Genomic DNA, 19,689 nt, shown 5'->3' on the forward strand with positions numbered 1-19,689 from the left:
GACCACAATGAAATAAAATCAAAATTATTAATAATGCATAAACAAATAAAAATGCTAAAATCCTTATTAACCTAAAATTCTACACCAAGTCAAACCATAAATTACAAATAAGGGCAAAATATAGATATTTTCAGATACATGAAAAAGAAGGAAGATCCCAAGGAGTTATATAAGAACATTGTCCAGAAAACTGAGAGTTAACATAAGAAGACAGCTTGAAATCCAAGGAAACCAATAAAGAGAAATCCAGAATGACTGTTGGACAACAGACCTTGAAAGCAATTATTTTAAATTAGAACAGTTGGCTCCAAATAAACAGGAAATTATAAACCCCAAATATTTTGATTCAGTCCTGTTTAAAATTACCGGTGAAACCCTATGTCATGAGGCAAAATGGTATTTAAACTAGAACCATGAAAGCAAAAAAGATTGTTGACACAACCCTTTGTTTTACAGATGAAGAAGAAGCTTGAAAATTTTACATAGAGGAACAAAGAGCTGTAGCCAAGTGGATGAAGTTTCTGCATAATTTAATTTATACTTATTTGTATCTTGTCATCAAGGAATTCAGTTTTTATCTAGTTTACCAAGAGGGAAAAAGAGTTTCCAATAATTTTCAAATAATCATCTCCCATGCACTGTAAACTGTAACCTTGGGACTGTGTATTGTTATTGGAAACTGCACTTGTTGGAAAGTTTTGTCCTTAAAAATTGAATTTGCTCACCAGTCTTATGATAATTAATCCACCAACTATGTCCTCATGAATCTTGTTATAATTAATCTAACTAGTATAAAAACTGTAGACTCTCTTGCAAATTAAAAAACACATTTCAAGATTTTCTTACAAGACATTTTGCCAATAAAATAGATTTTACAGCAAATCCATTTTTAAAATACAAAATGAATCTTTTACAGCCCCCCAAAATGTATTGTCAAGAAGAAAGGAGGAATGGATTCCAAGCAAAAGACAGGATAACAAAGGAGCTGAATAAAATTAGTGCATAGTGAAGAAAACATGTTTCTTCTCCCAAAAGAAAAAAAAAATGGCACGTAGAAATTTAAGGAAAAACTCAACTGTATAAGAAGCCCTGGTTCCACAGACACAGAGAACAAACATGGATACCAAGGGGAAAAGGGGGTGTGGATGAATTGGGAGATTGGGATTGACATATATACACTACTATGTATAAAACAGATAACTAATGAGAACCTACTGTATAGCACAAGGGACTCTACTCGGTGCTCTGTGGTGACCTAAATGGGAAGGAAATTCAAAGAGGGGATATATGTATACGTATGGCTGATTCACTTTGCTGTACAGCAGAAACTGACACAGCAGTGTAAAGCAACTATACTCCTATTTAAAAAAAAGGAATAAGCACTGTCAGTAATATTGAGAAATTGTAAGCAAGTTAAATAAATGAAATAACATATGTAAAGTGCTAGTATACACTTAGAATATCATTAGCGCTCAATAAATGTCCTAAAACGGGGGGATTGGTTAATCAAGTAGTAGTCCAACTCAGAAGAGAAAAAAAAATAATGAAATATTTAATAAATAGTACTAGCATCCTGGAATGGAAAACAACACGAGTTTTAAAAATGACAGTGCAGATCGATATTCATGCCATAGAAAGACATTAACATAGCACAAGATATTATTAAAGGGGAAATGAAGTTGTATAAAAAAGGAAAAAAAAGCCCTGGTTCAATTATGAAGCAAACTAAAATGTGAACTAGTTGTGAACATTCAGTAGAATGCAAAAACAGGTCAAAATTTGGACTTGGATATTTGTAATTTGGTGAGATGGATATAACTTTGGTCACATAGAGAGGGAAATAAAATACTAGTACACTCCTTGGCTCCATGGTGAACAATATTTACATGGTTATAATATTATATATAAACACATAAATCTTAGGTTCAAATTACAGGATAAACTGATGAGGAAATTACTCCAAAGTTAAGTGTAGTTACAGACAAATTTCGAATTTAATTTTAATGTAAAATTAAAGATATAACTGATAAAGTATGGGAAATGAAAAGAAAGAAGAGCAGGGACTATTATTGTGCCTATTCCAACTTAGGAGCCAAGAAGTATAAATTTAAGTATAATGTTTAAAGGTATAATACAAACTGAAAAATAATAAAAAAGAGCTATCAAAAATTGGAATAAAATCCTCGGTCCAACATTTTGGTCCTCCAGCATAATGACCACTGACCCTCCCTACACCAAGGTAGAGCCTGCTGGTTGATAAGCCCCATCCATAGCCACAGAACTCCCAGACATCCTTTCTAAGCTCATTCATAGGCGTACATGGACAACCAAGACTCACTAGAAATTTGAGGAAAATCTGCATCATCAAAGAGAAAGGCCAAGAGGAAGAAATAGAAATGAACTTTGGAGAAGTGGAAAAATCTAGATAAATAGGGAACTCTAATTTTAATTAGATCCTTAGAGTCAAAATAATATTTTATTCTTAAAATGTTTAAATACACAAATAATAACAACCAGAGAAAATAGAGACCTTTTATTTATTTATTTATTTATTTATTTTTTTGCGGTACGCGGGCCTCTCACTGCTGTGGCCTCTCCCGTTGCGGAGCACAGGCTCCGGACGCGCAGGCTCAGCGGCCATGGCTCACGGGCCTAGCCGCTCCGCGGCATGTGGGATCTTCCCGGACCGGGGCGCGAAACTGTGTCCCCTGCATCGGCAGGCGGACTCTCAACCACTGCGCCACCAGGGAAGCCCAATAGAGACCTTTTAAAGTTTAACAAGGTCAATGCTCAGATAAAATAACTTAATTTAAAGTTAAAAGATAAAGTTGAGTAAATCTCCCAAAAGCAGCACTAAAAATACAAATGCAGAAAATATGGGAGGAGGGGGTGGAAGGAAGCTAAGACGCATAAACGTTCAATCCAGATACACAGAAAATCAACCCAGAAAGGGAGACAAAGAAGAGGAATTTATGGAAGAATTAATGTTACTAAATTTCTCGGAGTTAAAGGGTAACTTATCGTCAAAGTAGGGTGATTTACCAAGTTCTGAGTAAGATAAAACAAGAGAGATCTACACTGAAGTATTTCATTATGCATTTTCAAAATACCAAGATTAAAAGCAATATCCTGAAAACTTCCAGAGAGAAATAAGAAAGACTGTCTACAGAAAAAACAAACAAACAAACAAAAAACTTGATGCTAGCTAGTAATATTCTCCCTTGAGAGACATACAGTCAAGACACTGGAAAACCACCAAGAAAAAATTCAGTCATCCCGTAATACTGGCTCTCTGGTGAAACTTACATACCAATAACTTATCTGAGATTTTGGTTTTCAATAAAGCATAGAAGACAATCATGCTTACAGAGTAGAATGTAATTATTTGCCATGATAATGTCAAAGTATAGTGGAGAGAAGTTGGAAGGTGGAATGTGGAAGGGATATGCAGGGCAGGGTAAGGATGATAACATCCCCTTTGTACAACATGGGAGTCAAGAGATATTGTCAATAATAGATGGAACAAGAAACAAAGACTAAAGTAAAAAAGTAAAGTAGTGAGTAAAGTTTAAGTAAAGTTGTACTGAAGTAAAAATTAAAAATAAGGAATTAAAAATTGTGATATGGCTATTATCAGGAGAGAGAAGGGGAAGATGGGGTTAAGTATAAAAGAACCAAATCCATATCTATCAGAGCGGGGAGTCAAGAGATCATGTCTAAAGTTGACAAGTCAAGAAACAGAGATACAAATATATTATTTAGAAGAATGGAGGTAACCACTGAAGAAATTAAAATAGTGGCTTCTGCAGAGCAGGACAGAAAGCAGGGAACTGTGGCTTAGCTAGACTTTTTCTAGACCAACAGATAATGTTCTATCTTGATACATTAAGGGACAGTGGTATAATAATTATTTAGGTTTAAAGGAAATCCTTAGAAGAACAGGCTGAGTAGTTATTTTGCCAGGTAACTCTACTCAATACTATAATACTATATGACCTATATGGGAAAAGAATCTAAAATAGAGTGGGTATATGTATACGTATAACTGATTCACTTTGCTGTACACCTGAAACTAACACAGCATTGTAAATCAACTATACTCCAATAAAAATTAATTTTTTAAAAAACAGGTTCACAGTGATTCAAGTAATTTCAAGTAGTTCATTTGAACTTCTATACTTTTATCTCCATGGGCATGTATGACATGGGTTTAAAAAAATTGTTAAGGGGAAAGAAAATTAAACTTTTATCAGATTAACTTGGATCACACCTTAATGTGGTCAATATGATTTGTGTTTTATCTCAGGGATAAAATTGATAAATTTAAAATATTACAAAAGAAACCCAGAAAACAATGTAAAAGTCCCCTTCACATAGGCAAAACAATCTTCATGAAAAACTCTTCTTGAGGTCAGTGAGAGAAGACTACACAAATGTTGAGATGTGCAGTTACAAGAAAGTCACAAATTGCTTTTTTTTTTTTAAATTTACAATATAATCCTAAAGTTCTTCTGGAAAAGTAAATACGCCAAGAATGCCTGAGTAAATGATTTCTGCTTCACAGAGCAAAGATGCTACATATTTTAAAAAATCATTCAAAACTCTCTTTGATTTAATATCATGCCCTGGTTTAGTGGATTTGTATATGTTTATAGCATTCCCCAGCTAAGTGATCTTGGTTTACAATAGATTCTTAGGAGGCAATACTGACTTATACTGAGCAAGATTCTTCAAAATTCATACTCTCATTACAACATGAGATGTAGATAAACTGCACTTACTTAATGGGCTCAGATTTTAAATATTTAGCTTGTGAACTAGATTCCTGCAAAAAGGTCAACTTATATGTTCTGGAGGGTAGAGAAGGCCTTGTTTGAACAAACCTAGAACGTGCAAATTTGTTTGTCAATATACCCCAAATCTCCTCCAAATAATGGGAGTTTAAGAGCTTACCAATCAACCTGAACAGCTTGCTGATGATCATTTGACAGACTGTGTGGGAAATTGAGTTTACTTCAAATTTATGAACTGGTGGAGCTATTCCTTATAATGATTAACAATGAGTCCCAGAAGAAACCAAGGGTCATATTCTCAGGCACATGCGCCTAATATCAGGTGTGGAGCAAGTGAGAACAGTCGTAGAAGAAGGAAAGGTCTCATGACAATCTGTTAGCTAATTTTCATTTTCAAAGTGAAGGCATAGACTGGAAAAATTTTAAGGCAAGCTTAGTACCTAAAACATCTCCAAAATGGGTGCTTTGTGAAAAGTCTAGGTCACAATCCCCAAAAGATTATTATTAATATTAGAAAGCAATAACTCAGAAGAAGCTGTAATAATATCACAATATGTTTACTTAGTTGGGGGACTTGGAATAGAACATAAGTGCAGGGAGCATAGGGTAGCTGCACACATTGCTCTGATAATTGATGTTTTTACCTGAAAAACACAGCATATATACATTCCAAGACCCAGATGTGAAACACTTAGAAAAATATATAAATAGTAACTGAAGCAAATGTCATAATAGATGGTTAAACAGAAAAAAGACACAGAACCAATCTTCCAAAAATGATTTTCTAATGCAGTCAATGTTAATCATGTTTAAAAAGAGGAATTCATAAAATGAACAATACTCAACTCAGAGTTCGTTCAACAATTATTTGTCCAACAAATATTGATTGAGCATCTGCCATTTGCAGAGGCTGTGTTAAGCACCTTAAAAGCATTATCTCATTCTAACAACACAAGAATCCCATGAGAGAGGTAAGTATTGTTATTTTTCGTATTTTACAGATAAGGAAACCAAACATATAAAGTGTAAAAACCTGTCCAACTTCACACAGCCAACTGGTGGAACTGGGCTTCAAACCCATGTATTGGGACTAAGAACAGAAGGGTTGACTGCTAAGCTGGAAAAAAAAAAAAAAATCAGGTAAAGTTCAGTCTATTCAATGGTTAAAAGTTTTAAAAATTGAAATAAATGTAATATAAAAATTTCTATTTCAAAAATTCTATTTTTTAAACAAAAAATAAATTTTTATTTTAAAATTTTCTATTAATAAACATTCTGGGTTAATTCTACCTGTACTAGAGAGTGACCCAATGTTCCTTCTTCCCCTTACTACAAAGAGATATACTTGGACTTCCCTGGTTGAGGCAGTGGTTAAGAATCCGCCTGCCAATGCAGGGGACACGGGTTTCAGCCCTGGTCTGGGAAGGTCCCACATGCCGCGGAGCAACTAAGCCCGTGCACCACAACTACTGAGCCTGAGCTCTAGAGTCCGTGAGCCACAACTACTGAGCCCGTGTGCCACAACTACTGAAGCCCACATGCCTAGAGCCTGTGCTCCATAATAAAGAGAAGCCACCGCAATGAAAAGCTCACACACCACGATGAAGAGTAGCCCCTGATCACCGCAACTAGAGAAAGTCCACGCACAGCAACGAAAACCCAACGCGGCCAAAAATAAATAAATATTTTAAAAAAGAGAGAGAGATATACTTAAGAAATATCCATCTGACCATAACTACTAAGTTACTATTTCTGCATTTCTGTGCCTATCAAGCATACAGTGTTTAGCCCTAAAATCAGACACTACAGAAGAGAAATATACACACAGAAGAAGACTATAATCTAAAATAAAAGACTAATATATATGAAATGAGTAGAAATTACAACAGGAATAGTTGTCTAAATGATTCTGCCTAAACAATTGGTGGATGCTCTGGATATGAACTGCTCTTGGTATAAAACAGCAATTCCCAAAGTGTGGTCCAAGAAAACCTGGGGATCCCCAGGACCATTTCAAGAGGTCCTCAAGATCAGAACCATTTTTATAATCATGTTTTATCTCATTCTCTTGTGACTGTACATAGGCATTTTCCACTACCATGTGCTTGTAATGTAAACTCCTAACTTTTCCCACTCCAGGAAAATGGTAACTCTCAGGGAAAAACCTAGGTGGCCTGAGACCACACGACAGAATTTCAAAGTTCATGAAAATATCCCTGCACGGCTCTGCACACAGACCTTCCAAATCTGAGATGGTAAACGCTCCTACCTTCTATACCAGTGGTTCTCCAATTTGAGCATTCATCAGGATCACCGGGAGGGCTTGCTGAAACACACATTGCTGGGCCCACCCCCAGATATCCTAGTTCTGTAGGTTTGGGGTGAGTCCTGAGAATCACCGTTCTCAGCTGTAGACTCTGACCCCTGTCCAGCTGGCTGGGTTTCTGATGGTAAAACTGAGTGTGTGACATACTCTACCCTTTTCAACAGCCTGTGGTTTGTCCTCATACCTTGCTCTTCAAAGACTCTCTACCTGGATAAACTGCTCTCAGATAAGTACTTGTGAAAAAGCTTTCAAACATTTGGCATTAAAGGTTCTCTCTAGATACTCACGCCTTGTAAATGTCAGTTGAAGTTGGGAATTTTAGTCTCAAAATGATTCATTGGAACTGCACAGTTAGGCCCTTGGAGCACAGGCAAATATCTGGGAGCCTCCCTCAATACTCTTTCAGTCAGTAAAAGAAGTTAAGTGTTTAAATAAAAATATTATCTGCAATTGCTAGGAACATGCCTTTCAAGATACTCTAAGGCGTGCACTGCACCCGCTAGAATTCCATGAGGTGGGGGATTCTTTGAGGACCTGTTGTCCTAACAGAATGCTTGCCAGTATCCTGACAGAATTAGGAAGCCCTCCTTGAGCTGCCCTCCAGATGCGAGCACACACAAAAAGGAAGGCTTCATCTGAAATCCTAAGCAAATAAAAGTCAAGTGAGGAAAGTGGAACACTACATTTCAGAATTGGCAAGTAGCAAGATTTTGCAACCTTGAAGATATTAATTAACTAAGAATTGGAATTCCATAAAACTGCAAATTTGACAACTAAATGCCCCCCAAATGTGAAGATTTTACCAGGAAAAAGATCTAAAATGCAATTGCTTAGGTTAATCGGCAGGCACTAAAGTCACATATGACCAAATCCTGGGGGTGGGCATGTCGGGGGGGGAGAAATAATCTGCAGAAAAGAGGGAAAAGAGAGAATTTACTTTCGTAGGGGGACACTTTAACACTCCTTTAGATGGGCTGTAGTTAAGAGCTATCTCCCTCGTGTCTCTCCTTAGGTATTTAGCATTTCTATCCAGAGAGCTTCCTTCCCTCAAGAATATCAGGCTTCTGTGAATCTGTTAGGATTGATGCAAAGACATTTTATCTGCTCGCTTTATATTTATCTTTTCTCATATCTGGAATTCTCAACTGTTTCTAAACCAAGAACTTCACAAGGATTTCAAAGCCACTCATGCCTTGTCCATTCAATTCATGCAAGCTTATTCAACAGGAGACTGTAGGGTGCCTGTTCCACGTAACATGCTGCATTAGATGCTCTGGCGAAAGGGAAAGATAAGTCTGATATGGAATCTGCCCCCAAAGAGCCTTATATATGGTGTGGTTAAAGAAATAAAGTCACCTACATTTATTACTGTGAAATAGAGGTGACAGGGGTAATTGTCAAGAGAGGCAAATATAAGGTACAGGGAGAGCTGAGCAGTGGAGTGGAGGTCAGGAAAGGCTTTGAAGAAGAGGGGCTATTTAAACTGAGCTTTGAGGAACAGGCAGAATTTGGACACAGAGAGGTCAGGGAGAGTGGCTTTATTAAATCTGTCTGCACAACAGTATGTGTGTGCATAGCAAACACAGCTCAATACCCAGAATCAACTCTCTGTGAGTCAGATCATCTCACTCACATAGCAATCCCCCCGAAGAAATATGTTTTGGGAGTTCCAGCAACATCCTTGTCTAGACATATTTTTAGAGTTGTTTTCTCCTCCCTGGATATTGTTTCCTAGTGTGCAGCCCATGCTCCAGAGCACACACACGTGTTTGTTCTTTGTCTGGAGTAAATTCTTGAAAAGAGCCTTGCTGTGATTTATGTGGTTTGTATACAAGTGATGCATTTGAGATGGGAAAGATGCTACAGATCTGGCTGCCTCTAGACTCTTTTTTGGAGAATAACAGAGAAATCATCCCGGTGTAAATTTCCTAACCTCAGGTCTGTCCCAGCAATGCATTTCCAGTTGAATGGTTTGAACTTCTCAGTCATAGAGGAAAGTCAGTTGAATTAAAAAGACAGGGACAGATCTTTTTAAAAGGAGAGGAAGAAGGAGAAGAAAGGAGAAAAAAGCCCAAATGCAACAAAATGAAGGAGGAAGTTGTCTGGAAATTAGGAAATATGAAAGGGGCAAGGGGAGAGATGGAGAAGGGGAGATAGGGTTGGGTGACAAGAAGCCTTTTTAAAACAATCAAGCCCTTCTGCCTGTCCCTGCTGTGGAAAGTGCCATGGAGCTTGCTCCCCATGGGCACGCCCATTATCAGGATTCCAAAGCGTCTGTCTGGCCCAGCCTTTGGCATTCCTGTCCTTGTGGGACAGAAGAAAGACAGACAGAATGCATGGGCTGGAGGAGGCGATGCATGCCAGAGAGGCCTGCAAGGACTGGAGGAAACAGACCACGCTGCCCCCAGAGCCAGACACCTGTGTAAACTGCAGGAAGCTGAGAGGAGCCCAGCTGAGCTGATGGAGACTCCACATGCACGCGGCAGCAGGAGGCAAAGCCACACGGAGACAAAGGCAGGCAGGGGTGCGTGCATATGCGCATGCGCGCACACACACACACACACACACACACACACACACACACACACACACACACACACACACACACGCCCTCACTCAATCAGGGAAATGAACAGAGGCAGACTGATCCCGGAAGGCAGCAGCAAAAGATTGAGAGGGAAAAAGAAGTATTACGACATGGAAAACTACCCCCCCCAAAAGTGTCTAAAGGAATGTGACTGACTAGTTCTAAATGCCCTTACATTGCATTATCATAGAAATTTATTTGCCAAAAAGTGTAAATAATACCTTTCAGTGAGCTAAGAGTGCCCAATTAATTTAACTTAATAAGTTGTCAGATACCTCGACAGAGACGAGTTCACACACAAAGCACACGTAAAAGCTTTGTAAAATCCATGTGCCCGGGCCCCACCCCACCCCTACTGAATCAGAATTTCCAGGCCTGAGGGCTAAATCGTAGGGATACTAATGCCCACTCCTGCCTAAGAGGACCTGAGAGGTGGGGAGTGGCTCACCTTCCACTGCGAGGAACACAGGGCCTGCCTCTGGGAAAAGAAACTGTTCGCCTGCTCTGTGTTTTCAAGGGAACACCTCCAACGCACACCCAAACATAGAGAGGGAAACAGTGATAAAGATCTTGAAATCTGAATTCTTAGGAAAACAATATACAATAAAAGTGAACACCAAGGACATTCACAAATGCTCTAAATCTAACATCATTAGGGTGTAGTACTTCTCACTTACTTAAGCATATTTATTCTCACATTTTTGGTACCCTTGAGCATAGCGCAAGCTAGTATTTCCCAAAGTATGTTCCCAGGAATGCTAATCCCCCAGAAGGCTTTTTGGAGAAAAAAGTTCAAGGAGATTGAGAACTGCTACGTATTTCCCCCCAGCATCCCCACATATACACCAACCACCACAATCCAATGACTATTAGTATTTGTTAAAACTTATTTTAACTTATATTAAAAAGTGTTTTCCAAGCTGATGTGACTACAAAACCAATTTTCAATATAATGCCAATGAGTATCATGAGAAACTAGTAATACAAGGAACCCACTTTTAAAAAGCACTAGAATCTTGTATAAAGTACCTGTCACCAATCACAACTTCATTTTTTCCTTTTTTCAAAAGAGGCAAAGCCAGTGATTTGCAAAATTATTAAAGCACCGCAGCAACACAAGCCTATGTTAAAAGCACACATACTGACTGGCGTTCAGTATTTTCCATGCTCTAAGTTTCTAAATACTTTTGGTGAATATCAAACTAAATTATTTTCTGATACACCCAAAAAAAAAAAAAAAAGCAGAAACAAACGAACAAGAAACCTCATTGAGGAATTTGGGCTCAACTCAGCAGTTCTCCTATCAGACAGGAGAATACTTCTGGCTAATCTATAATCTACAGAAGTAATAAGCTGGATGAGCCTCTTCTCAGCTGGCCGGGATGCCCTGACATTCGGTTGCAATACAGAGCGGGATCTGGTTCCATATGGTCCCAACCCCTTCACTTTGCAACTTGTCTCAGTCCCTCACAGACAGCCAGCACACGAAGAGGATGACTAGAAGTAGATGAAATTAGCTATTGGTGAAAACACGGGGTTGATTCATAACTGCATAATTCACCAGCTCACACACGTATGCTATATAAGCAAAGCTAGCTTGATAGAAAGGCCCTCAGAGAGCCCTGGAAGGTGGGGCAGATCTGGTTTCAGAAAGGAACACAGGTCGTGAGACAAAAAGTCTCATGAGGGGAATTGGGAAGAAGGAAAGTTAACAATAAAGGTAAGAATATACAAACTTTGATTTCTAGACCTAATGAGTCAAGAGAAAGAAAACTCCACAAGACATTTCTGAGTGGTATACGTAATTGGTACTGTAAAATGAGGAAGTAAAATAAGTTTTTAAAAGGGAGGGTGGCTTTCAGGCATGGTTTTGGAGCAGATCGTTGCTAGGAAATAAGACAGAATGAGGAAACAGAATGTAAGTGATACCTGGGATGGGTGCACGATAGGCCGGGGTGGGCAAGGTGATCTAATGTAACTAAATACGGTCTTGTCTGTGGTTGATTTGGCATCAATTTTAAGTCTTTATTTTGAAATTTCCAAAGCACACCTCTCTAACTTGGTTTTAGAATGTGAAACCTGATAGGTATTCTTTTAAAACACAGTGTCCACACGGTGGTTGACGGTGGCAAGAGAGAACAAGTCAGCAAGAAAATAACGAAAAATTCCGTTAGGTGGTTTAGCAGGTCAAGATTCTGTTCATTAAGTCTCAGTTTCCTTCTTAATAGAAACAGGTGTGGTTTTATTCTGAAGTAAAAATATCAAATCATCTTCTAAGAGCGACAAGGCTATGTACTGTCGCTTGTTGATTCCCACTGCCCTCTTTCCCCAAAACTCTCCCCTGTCCCACCCCGGAATATTTCAGCATAGCACGAAGCCAGTAGCTGGAGGAATCAGAGCAAAGCAGCTGGCTCCTCTGGGTGAAGCAAAATAACAACCACACCACTACCATCGCCTCAGTGATGGACATGAAATGCTGGTTTTTGAGGCATCCTCTGTGCGAAATGTGCCACCGACATGGACCTACATGAAATTCTCCTGTGTGACTTCATTGAGTCTCAGTAGGGTCCTTGCTAAAGAGAAAAAATGTTATTATTACTTTTGAATTGATTAAGTTACTCTTTTAGAAGAGTGAGAGTACATATTGGATAAAGGTATGTATTGATTTGGGTATTTGTTTGGGAAATGTTATTAATTGTAAAGAGCAGAGCCTAAAGAAGTAGGTATAGGATGACCCTGTTTTGTTAAAACAAATATTCTTTTTTTCATGAGAAACATATTGTAGGTAACAGGCTGCTAAAATGATGGTCTCAGTGTATTAGTTTGAGTCAGGCATCAATAAGATAGATTCAGAATGAGTACAAGACAGGCCTCCATAATTTCAGATTTTAGAAATGAAATAGTCAAGAACCAGGTTTACAATTGTAGGTCATTTGCCAAAGGACCCTTCATTCACATTGAGAACATGAAGGGGTCAGGATAGTGAAGGGGGTTTTCAGGAAGATGCCACTGTAAAGAGCTGCTGGTGTGCTCCCCTCCCCCAAAGCAGGAGAGTTAGGAAGTGCCACTCTGTCACCTCCAGTCTTGTGAGGATGGGCTTCCATGGGCTCACTCAGAGACCTCTGAATATATTCTTTATCTTAGGGGAACACAGAGGACTGGTTACTAGCACACATTAAGAGTGTTAAAACACCCTGTAGCAATGGGATGGAGATAGCTGCCTTGGAGTTAGTCTGTAGTCCTAGAGTTTGTTAGGGAAAAAGATGCATGAGTATTTCTTAGGGACTACAGGTGAATCACATGTGAGAGCAGGCTAACAAAGGGTTGCCTTAAAATAAAAGTATCTATAGAGGGACAGAGGGACTGAGCACCAAAAGACTGAAGACAGACAGTTGGATTCCTAGAAGCTGTGGAAGTAGTTGTGAATAACCATCCCAAATAGAATTACACATGGTCCTCAGTGGTGGGAATCTCCAAAGAACTAGCAAAAGGGTCAAAAACAACGAGTCAGATTTACTTAGGGTGACCAAACTAGAACATTTTTGAGACTGAAAATGGAAGCTATTAATTTATTCTGGGACAATAAATATAAGCCAACATTGACCCAAGCAAACTGTAGAGGATTGTTATCCTAATTTTTATTATCTGTCACTCAGACAGTCTCATGCCAATGATAACAGCACTTGCTATTTAAGACTGTGCTCTTTCCCCCTTGGCTAGACCATGTTGGGATGAGAACTCTTGTAAGGAAAGGATAAACTATAAGCAGGAAGAGAGAGAAGGACTACATTCCCCTTTCCCAAAAGTTAGTTTTCTGTTATTTACTTTTGAAACTTAAGGGGGTTTTAAGCTAGTCTTTTGTTGCTAATTTTTCAATTTACTGCAGTATATTTTGAGAATATAGTCTGTATGATATTGATTTATTGAGGCTTTTCAATGGTTTAATACAAAGTTTACTTCTGTGAATGCTACATGTATGCTTGAAAACAAGTAGTATTCTCCATTTGCTGGGATAGAATACTATATATATATATATATATATATATATAAAATATATAATATACTATAATATATATAGTAGCTCACACTTACTAATTGTATTTTTTTTTTGGCCTTCAAAAAGCTGTGCTTATATTTTATCTGCCTTGATCTATTATTTCCTGAAAAGTATATATTAAAACTTCCAGCTAAAAATGCTCATTGATTTCTTTCTGGAGTTCTGTCATTTGTTGCTTGGTATACTTTGAGACTATATTGTTAGGCACATAGATATTAATGGTAGCTCTATCATACAAGAAGTCTTAAAAGTAGCCAGGGAAAAGCACCAAGTTCTTTCAAAGAAATAATTAATAGACTGACAAATAACTTCTCAACAGGAATGGAAGCCATAAATTGAATATATTCAAAATACTGAAAAAATAAATTTCAACTAAAAATTTTATTTCCAGTGAAATTATCTTTCAAGATGAGGATAAAATAAATGAATAGTCAAAGATTAAAACTGAGAGAGTTTGATACCAACATTCCCTAATTAGAGGAATTTCTAAAGATGTAGCCCAAGCAGAATGACAATACTCCTAGATAGAAGGCTTTAGGTGCAAGGAAAAATAAATAGCAAAGAAAGTCTTAAATATATGTGTAAACTGAAACAAACATTGGGAATATAAAATAATAGAAACAGTATCATGCAGGTTATAAAAAAGATGGCACTAAAATATATTATTACAATAGTATTTATTGTTGGAAGATAAAATATCACCAGAGATAAAGTATTACAAGATTCTTGTATTATTCAGAAGGATAATAAAGGCATTGACTAAATTAAGTCTTTCATAAGTTAAAAGTGAAGGTTAAAAATTTCTGGGGTAGCTGATTAAAGGATAGAAATACAAAATATCTTCTCCAAATTAGTAAAGAGAAAAGGACTGAGAAAAAATATTCACTCATCTAAAAGAAACCAAAGCAAAAGAGGTGAAAAAATTAAAAGGGAAAAGGACAGTAGAGAGCAAAAATATGACAACAGAAATTTGAGAGGCACTGAAGTTTAAGAAGGAGGAAATTAGGAGGATAACAAAAGAAATCAATGAAATTGAAAGAAGAAAAACAATGGTGAAAAATCAGTAAATCAAAGAGCTGTTTCTTTGAAAAGATAATAAAATAGATACACCACTAGTAAGACTGACAAAGAAAAAACAAAACAGGGAGAGAAAAGACATATTTACAAAGCTCAGAAATGAAATAGAACTCATCACTATAGATGATGATACGGGAATACTATTAACAACTCTATAGAAAAAAATTTAGATAAAATGTGCCAATTGCTAGAAAAGTACAAATTATCATAGCTTGCCAACAGGAAATAGATAATTTGAATAAACCTATAACTTTTAAAGAAATTGAGTTCATAATTTTAAAACTCCCAAAAAGGAAATCTCCAGGTCCAGAGGGTTTCACAGGAGAATTCTACTCAATGTGTAAGTAATAGTTAACATCAATTCTACACAATTTCTTCCAGAAAATAAAAGAAGAGGAGCTCTTCTGAATTCATTCAATGAATTCTATATTACCTTGGTTCCAAAACCAGACAAAGATGGTCCAGAAACAAAAACAAAACTACAGACCAATATCCCTCCTGAGTATAGATGCCAAAGTTCTTAAAATATTAGCAAAGAGAACTGAACAACATATGAAAAGAATTATACACCAACACCAAATGGGATTTATCCAGGAATGCAAGGCTGGTTCAGTGTTTGAAAATCAATCAGTATAATCCATCATATTAACAGGCTAAAGAAGGAAACTCCCATGATAGTATCAGTCAATGCAGAAAAAGCATTTGACAAATTCAAGTTCACCTATTCATGATAAAATTTTTCAGAAAAATCAGAATAGAGGGAACATCCTCAATTTGAGAAAGAGCATCTACCGAAAACCTACAGCTATTAATACATTATACTTAATGGTGCAAGACTGAATGCTTTCCTCCTAAGACTGGGAATGAAAGAAGGATGTCTGCTCTAATGACTCTTATTCAACATAGTGCTAGAAGTTCTTTCCCGCGCAATAAGCAATAAAAAGAAATAAAAGGCACACCAATCTAAAAGGGAAAAATAATACTGCTCTTATTTCCAGAAGACAAGATTGTCTACATAGAAAATTCAAAAGAAGCTTTTTAAAAGAATACTCCTATGACTAATGAATAAGTTCAAAAAGGAGGCAAGATACAAGATAAATATTAATTGTATATCTATATATCAGCAATGAACACCAAAATTAAAAATATAATACCATTTGTAATCACTCAAAATAAAGAAGTCTCTAGGTTTCTAAATCTAACAGAATAGGTATAAGACTTATACACTGAGAACTATAAAATGGTGATGAGAGAAATCAAAGAAGATCTAAATAATCGGAGAAACATTCCTTGTTTGTGGATTGGAAAAATCAATATAGTAAAGATGTCAATTCTCCCCAAGTTAATATAGAGGTTTAATGCAATTACTATGCAAATCCCAGCCAAAAAAATTATTGATATAGACAATATTATTCTGAAATTTATATAGAAAGGCAAAGGAACTTAATAGCTAAAACGATTTTGCAAAAGAGGAATAAAGAGAAAAGAATCATTTTACCCGATTTCAAGACTTATTATGTAACTATAATAATCAACACTATGTGGTATTGAAAGAAGGACAGGCACATAGGCCAATGGAACAGAACAGAGAACCCAGAAATAGACTTCTATAATAGCCAACTGATTTTTGACAACGGTGTAAAAGCAATTCAATGAAGGAATGACCATCGTTTCAAAAAATGGTGCTAGAGCAATTGAATATCTCTAGGCAAAGAAATGATTATTGACCTAAACCTCAAACATTACATGAAAAGTAACTCAAAATCGATCATAGATTTAAACATAAAACTATAACATTTTTCAAAGATAACAGGAAAAAAATCTTCTTGACCAAGGATTTGATGAAGAGTTCTTAGACATAATACCAACAGCATGATCCTTTAAAGAAAAAAATCAGTAAATTTGACTTCATCAAAACTGAAATATTTGTTCTCCTAAAGACCCTGTTAAGAAGATAAAAAGACAAGCTACAGACTAGGGGAAAATACGCAAATAGTATATCTGACAGAGGATTAGAATATAAGAAGAATTCCCAAACTCAGTAATATAAAAACAATCCAACTAGAAAATGGGCAGAAGTCATAAAGAGACATTTAACCAAATAGGATACAGGAATGGTGAGTACATACATGAAAAATGTTCATTATCGGCCATTAGGGAAATAAAAATTAAGCTCATGATGAGCTATCACTACACATCTATTAGAACAGCTCAAATTTAAAATAATGACGATGCCAAATGCTGGCAAGGACGTAGAGAAAGTAGATCTCTCATACACTTCTGGTGGGAAATAGTTTGGAAATTTCTTTAAAAATTAAACATATACTTCCCATATAAGTCAGAAATTTCACTCCTGAGCATTTATTCCAGAGAAATAAAAACTTACATCTGCACCGAAGTCTATATATGATTGTTCATAGCATATTCACTTGTAATAGTCAAAATATCCTCCAATAGATGGAGAGTTAAACAAACTGTAATACATCTCCACCATGGAGAATGGAATACTATTCAGTAATAAAAAGGAAAAAACTACTGATACATGCAACAACATGGATGGATCTCAAGGTCAACATGCTGAGTGAAAAAGGACAATCTCAAAAGATTACATATTATATGATTCTATGTATATGACATTCTCAAAATGACAAAATTATAGAGATGGAAAAACAATTAGTGGTGGTCTGGGTTAGGGATGGTAGAGGGAGAGGAGGAAAGTGGATGTGATGAGATCTTTATTATGGTGTAATAGCTGATCGTGGTGGTAGTTATACAAATCTACGCATGGGATAAAATGCCCAGAATTAAACTTACGTGTATCAGTGCCAAATTCCTGTTTCTGATATTGTGCTATATGATGCAGGGGTACAGGGGAACTCTCTGTACTATCTTTGCAATTTCTTTTGACCCTATAATTATTCCATGATAAAAAGTTTTTTAAAAGTCATGAGGAAGACAAACTCTAAAATAACAACCTTATAAACTGTAAATTGACTCTGATACCAGATCTAAGAAGAGTATGGAAAATATGAAGTAAAGAAGAAAACATCAGTGAAAAATGAGTTATTCCAATCATATATTTTTCCCCACTGGTAAAATTTTTTAAAAGTGCTTTAAGAAGATAATTCCTTGAGACTTCCCTGGTGGCACAGTGGTTAAGAATCCGCCTGCCAATGCAGGGGACACGGGTTCAAGCCCTGGTCCGGGAAGATCCCACATGCCACGGAGCAAGTAAGCCCATGCACCACAACTGCTGAGCATGCGCTCTAGAGCCCGCGAGTCACAACTACTGAAGCCCGCGCGCCTAGAGCCCGTGCTTGGCAACAAGAGAAGCCACCGCAATGAGAAGCCCGCGCATCGCAACAAAGAGTAGCCCGCACGCAGCAACGAAGACCTAATGCAGCCAAAAATAAATAAATTTATTAAAAAATAATAATACTTCCTTATTTTTTGACTCTCTGGATGCTATCTTCATAAGTAAAACTATTTTTGAAATAACTTACTAATCATTTTTCAAGATTTTTTTCAAGTCATAATCAGTTTTACTGCAGAAGGACCCTGTACACATTTATCAATTCTAGTACCTTAATAGCTACCCAACAAGTCACCAACAGACAGAGGAACATGCATCATGAGAAGCAAGAAACATCACCATCCCTTCCGGTGTTAGCAACTTGTCACTCCTAAGTAGCGCTCACATCACTGAGGTCTGTGAACACTTTTCGCATTCATCCTGTGTGAAAGATGGAATAACTTCAGTACAAATGCAACATATTATAAGCAATTTCTTACAAAAAAGTCACAAATTAAACCAAAGCATTTTACAGAATGCAAACACCATGAAAAGAAAAATGCCTTCACTTAAGCTCTCTCTCCCCACATCCAGCGAGCCAGCTGGATGTCTTTGGGCCTGATGGTGACTCTCTTAGCACGGACGGCACGCAGATTAGGACCTTCAAGTAAGCCCACCAGGTATGCTTCACTAGCTTCCTGAAGCACGCCTGTGGCAGCACTCGGAAACCTCCAGTCAGTTTTGAAATCCTGGGCAATCTCCCTTATCCACCTCTGGAAAATCAGCTTCCAGATCAGAAGCTCAGTTGATTTCTGGTAACAGATCTGGGCCTGCCGCGGTGAGGTTTTCTCACCCCGCCGATAGAGGGGGCTCTTTTCCAGCAGTCTTAGTGGCCAGCTCCTTGCAGGCGCTTTCCTGCCCGAGGATCTGCAAGCAGTCCTCTTGGTTAGCATCCAACGCCGAAGTCTTAGGCCACTTTGACCACCGCATGGCTTCTGCTGCCCAACGAAGAGCCGCAGTTGTGAGTCAAGGAAAAGAATCTCCTTCAAAGAACGACCAAACCGCTCTGTGCTCTACTAACCACTTTTAATAGCTGAAGGTAACAGAATATTGAGATTTACCCAAATTATGCATTCTAGGAAATAGTTATTTATAGTAAACAAGTTATTGGGGAAAAAGTTTGTATAGCACGCTTCCGTGCACAAAAAAAGGTAGTCATATTAATAAATGTGACACTTCTGTATAATTTTGTTTATCAGTTTTAGGACATGCAGACAGTACCACAAGTCTTTTTTTAAGTGTGACAGACCCAGAGATTAATGATGAATTCAACTCCACATCTGCTTTACTTGGCTGCCAAGAGATTTCCGGGTGTCACACAGCAAACTTAGTGAATCTGACTGAAGAAATATTTATAGAGTGAAACAATCAGTTGAGGAAAAGATCATGTAATTCTCTCTGACACTGAAACAAACATGGTGAAAGCTATGAGCGATTTAGGAAGGAACCCCAAGCATATGATGTTGTGTTTTCACCCTTTATTTGTGTCCAGTTTTT

The 19,689-nt window shown here is 37.3% G+C and overlaps 1 pseudogene; it reads right to left on the minus strand.

Annotated features, from left to right (window-relative positions):
* Positions 1-17,450: 17,450 nt before the first annotated feature.
* LOC111173318 (histone H3.3A-like) lies at positions 17,451-19,464 on the minus strand (annotated as a pseudogene).
* Between the last annotated feature and the right edge of the window lie 225 nt (positions 19,465-19,689).

This window comes from Delphinapterus leucas, chromosome 2 (assembly GCF_059928025.1).
Source record: "Delphinapterus leucas isolate spDelLeu-1000000601 "Yukka" chromosome 2, BTC_Dleu_Yukka2, whole genome shotgun sequence".
Taxonomy (NCBI): domain Eukaryota; kingdom Metazoa; phylum Chordata; class Mammalia; order Artiodactyla; family Monodontidae; genus Delphinapterus; species Delphinapterus leucas.